General features: G+C 44.1%; 1 protein-coding gene across 1 annotated transcript in view; it reads left to right on the top strand.

Moving 5' to 3' along the window:
• LOC311245278 (actin, alpha cardiac muscle 1-like) overlaps nt 1–5,000 on the top strand; it is a gene marked incomplete at both ends in the record, with an annotated part of 36,849 nt that overhangs the window by 26,770 nt on the left and 5,079 nt on the right. The gene's annotated exons all lie outside the window — the stretch shown is intronic.

Raw genomic sequence — 5,000 nt, 5'->3', positions numbered from 1 at the left:
ACATACAGATAGACAGTACTGCTACATCTATACATTTATGACATACCAGATTTGCAAATACAGTACTGTTTGTGTGATACAAAAAAATCCAGAAAAAGAGTGTATATACATTTGACATAGAAACTGTACATTGGAGGAGGTTGGGTAGGTGGGGTGGGGTTGGGTGGGGCTGTACATTGGAGGCGGGGGGGGGGGGGGGGGGGGGTTGGGGTAGGGGGGGGGGACACTGTACACTGTGTGGTAGTGAAAGGGTTAAACCTGCACTATGGAACATCTCAAATCCCTTTCTTTCTAGAGCACCAAGGGGAGAGCGTCGAGTCACTACAACTCGAGTTCGAGTCGAGTCTCGAGTCCCCAGTGTTCGAGTCCGAGTCTGAGTCCCAGTGTTCGAGTCCGAGTCTCGAGTCCCCAGTGTTCGAGTCTGAGTCAAGTCCCCATTACTACATTATTACCCTAGTCCGAGTCCAAGTCATCAAGGTGTAGGTGGAACACACATAAATATGTTACGGTATTCAAGATTCAAGATTCAAGAGTTTTATTCATCACATACATACCAGGGCATACAGTGAAATGTGGTTGGCCATGCCCGCTTAGATTGTGCAATAAAACAATAGTAATAGTAATAATAATAAAAAGATAACTAGAATAGACATGGTAAAATAGACATGTTAATAAATCGCTTAAAGGCACTGGATCCTATGTACATTCCTATACAATGTGCAGTTTTTCTTCTATGTCCCTATGCTATACTTGCTGTTACGAACTATACTATACAACAATCACGATCTAATTAACAATCAAGTGTAGCACCCTGAATATTCGACTATTATTCAGAAGTGCTGACTTGCCTTTTATCTCCCCTTTGTGCACAAAGACATGTTAACCACTTTCCATTGATATTCTCCTGAACAATGACGCAAGTTTCTCCTTCTCTCCCGGCTGGAATATGGATTATAAACACTAAAACTGAATCATATCAATTCACCCAGTTCTTCTGTGGGGCTAGTTGGCGGTACCAGCAGGGGGCGGCGGTGGCAGGTGGGCGCACGAGAGAGGCATGGAGGAGAAGCAAGTCAACTGAAACGAAGTGGAGAGAACCAGCCTCTTCGACGTTGGACTTGGACCTGAATGGTCGTGTCATTGGAAGAGCCCCGTAGTGACCACGCAGGTGAACGTATTGAACTTGAATATATTACGGGTTATACTAGAAATATAAGCGTAGTAGCGTGTTGAATATCCCCACTGAATAACCCTAGTGATACAACGAGTTATCCTAGAAGAAAGCGGTATAGCCAAGTTGGCTTATGTTAACGTTATCCCCTCAGCGAGGTGCCCGGCAAGCGTTGCCTGAAGAGAACTGGTGGTTAGAGGCACCGTGCGTTGTTGCATGTTTCGGCTAGCAGGAGGGCTGTCTAGGACCCACAGAGTAGCTTCAGTTAAGGTAGCCTCCAGATTATTAACGCGCGTCAACCCAGCACAGGCAGCCAGCAGCCTGTCAGCGCCGGCAGTCTACCTCTTCTCTGCACCGGCGGTCGGCAGCCTAGCACTGGAGTTCGTCCTGTCCAGCAGAGGTCGCCATCACCAGCACGAGCCTTCAGCCCGCTACTGCCCCCTCTGCCTCCTAACACAGCTTGCTAGCTCCTGGACAGAGCGTTCGACTGCCATCTTACCACCCGGACAGTGGTGGTGCGGCGAGGCCGCCATCTTGGTTGAGTACACTGGCGCTTCGGTGCTCAAGATCCTATTGCACAGTACACAGTGTGGCGCGGCCTACGGGGCGAAGCTAATGTTGCTAACTACAGTTCATAGGGGTACCCCATAAACATTACATGCCGGCATTAGTTTAGGACTTTTTGTTAGGTAAAGTGGGCCACCTTTTCATTTCCTTTGAGTGTGATAACGTGTATGGTCATGCCTATTGATTTCCCGTCTAGTTAACCCTGTTTCTTCCTGGGGTCATTAATGCTGCCGTAATATGTAAAGCCTTAGAGGAAGGTATTATTGTATACGTGTTATATATATGTTATTTTATAATTATTATAATTAGGAATAATGATATTATATGCCTCACTGACTCACTGCCAGTAAACTTGTCACTGCCCAGTATAAGTAACACTAAACGAACTAAGACGGAATTGTGTGTGTGCGTGTCCATTATTGAGTCTAACCCTAACCTTTTTGATGCGGGTAATATTATTATTATTATTATTTAACCCTTTCCCCTTACAGTCATTAAGGTCTCTAGTGTCATCAAGGGAGGGTACTGCTTGCGGGAGGAACGAATCTATTTATTCATCTATCAGTCACTAGGTGTGGGAGGGTTAACGGAGGTATTGGGGGAAGTGAGAGCGAGTTGGGGAGTACTGCTGACCGCCCCGGGAGGGCGAGGAAGACCAGAGTACCAGACCAGGTTGGTAAATCCCGGGCCCCATCCACTCCCACTGCCGGCCTCCAGTTTGACGCTCCAGGCCCAAAGACGAGGGTGCAGTCAGACGGAGCTCTACTGTGTCCCGCTACCCAGTGACTGTGCACACCCGTTCCCACGAAGCAGGGATAATCCAACCTGCTACACAAGTATAAATATAGCCATCAATATCTTATGTCAAATGATTAGGGCCTATTACAAAAAATACAAAAATAAATAACTGTATTATCAATGAACAAGGTCAGAGTCCTCGTCTGCACCTTCCGAGTCCGGATGGAGTCAATGCTCGAGTCCAAGTCCGAGTCACGAGTCCTGAAAATTCAGTCCAGGACTCGAGTCCTACAACACAGAGTCATCTCAAGCTGAGACACACGTGACGTCACTATGTGTTCTGTTTACTAAGGCTGGATGAACTCTGTGAGGAAGACTCCTCATTTTCCTCTGCCCTATACATCAGATCACTCTGTGAGAAGACTCCTCATTTTCTCTCTGCCCTCCAATTACTGTAAAGGCATTTTACTATAAAATAAATCATTATGCATGTACATAACCTTGTTTTTGTTACAGCCTCCCACCCCCCCCCCCCTTTAAGTTTAAGTTTAAGTTATTTGTTTATTTGATACCCAGGGACAGTGCACATTAATCAACATCTTCAGTTTCCACATCAATGTAAATGTGCCAGAATTAGCTAATGAGCTAGTTTTCATCTGTAGTCCCTCCCTACCATGCATGTCTTTATGGGCCTCAAAAGGCCTTTGCTTTTTGGTCAGGCTGCTTTTGTATAAGAATTTGTTATTACTTGCTTGCCTGGGTAAATAAGGTTAAATAAAAAATTAACAAATCACAGGTTTGCTTGGATCAAGAGCTCCCAAATCTACAAGTACGGTTTACCTTTATTTTTGTTTTTACCACATTTCACAGCTGATTAAAATTCACTCCTCATCCAGTGGTAAAAAATAGTGTATACATTTGACATAGAAACTGTACATTGGAGGAGTTAGGTATAGGTGGGGTGGGGATGGGTGGGGCTGTACATTGGAGGTGGGGGGGGGGGGGTGTTGGGTAGGGGGGGGGGGACACTGTACACTGTGTGGTAGTGAAAGGTTAAACCTGCACTATGGAACATCTCAAATCCTTTCTTTCTAGAGCACCAAGGGGAGAGCGACATGAATGTAAACGGCACCCAAAGTGACCTCGCTGCTTGTTGCCGTTTTCTCTCATTCTCCATGTTCTAACAAGGTGCAGTACCTCTAACCAGTCTTGTAGTCGAGTCACTACAACTCGAGTTCGAGTCGAGTCTCGAGTCCCCAGTGTTCGAGTCCGAGTCTGAGTCCCCAGTGTTCGAGTCCGAGTCTCGAGTCCCCAGTGTTCGAGTCTGAGTCGAGTCCCCATTACTACATTATTACCCTAGTCCGAGTCCAAGTCAATCAAGGTGTAGGTGGAACACACATTAAATAATGTTACGGTATTCAAGATTCAAGATTCAGAGTTTTATTCATCACATACATACCAGGGCATACAGTGAAATGTGGTTGGCCATGCCCGCTTTGATTGTGCAATAAAACAATAGTAATAGTAATAATAATAAAAAGATAACTAGAATAGACATGGTAAAATAGACATGTTAATAAATCGCTTAAAGGCACTGGATCCTATGTACATTCCTATACAATGTGCAGTTTTTCTTCTATGTCCCTATGCTATACTTGCTGTTACAAACTATACTATACAACAATCACGATCTAATTAACAATCAAGTATAAATATAGCCATCAATATCTTATGTCAAATGATTAGGGCCTATTACAAAAAATACAAAAATAAATAACTGTATTTATCAATGAACAAGTCAGAGTCTCGTCTGCACCTCCGAGTCCGAATGCAGTCAATGCTCGAGTCCAAGTCCGAGTCACGAGTCCTGAAAATCAGTCCAGGACTCGAGTCCTACAACACAGAGTCATCTTCAAGCTGAGACACAACGTGACGTCACTATGTGTTCTGTTTACTAAGGCTGGATGAACTCTGTGAGGAAGACTCCTCATTTTCTCTCTGCCCTCCAATTACTGTAAAGGCATTTTACTATAAAATAAATCATTATGCATGTACATAACCTTGTTTTTGTTACAGCCCCCCCCCCCCCCCCTTTAAGTTTAAGTTATTTGTTTATTTGATACCCAGGACAGTGCACATTAATCACATCTTCAGTTTCCACATCAATGTAAATGTGCCAGAATGAGCTAATGAGCTAGTTTACCATGGATGTCTTTATGCGCCTCAAAGGCCTTTGCTTTTTGGTCAGGCTGCTTTTGTATAAGAATTTGTTATTACTGCTTGCCTGGGTAAATAAAGGTTAAATAAAAATTAAGAAATCACAGGTTTGCTTGGATCAAGAGCTCCCAAATCTACAAGTACGGTTTACCTTTATTTTTGTTTTTACCACATTTCACAGCTGATTAAAATTCACTTCTCATCCAGTGGAATCGTCTAGCCTACTTCTAAAGTTATATTGGGTCTCTCTCTCTCTCTCTCTCGCTCTCTCTCTCTATCTCTCTCTCTCTCTCTCTCTCTCTCTCTC

Source organism: Notolepis coatsorum (genome assembly GCF_963971535.1).
Source record: "Notolepis coatsorum genome assembly, chromosome: 18".
NCBI classification, from domain to species: domain Eukaryota; kingdom Metazoa; phylum Chordata; class Actinopteri; order Aulopiformes; family Paralepididae; genus Notolepis; species Notolepis coatsorum.
Note: the sequence above shows the minus strand (reverse complement) of the source record. Positions and strands in the feature narration are given on the sequence as shown.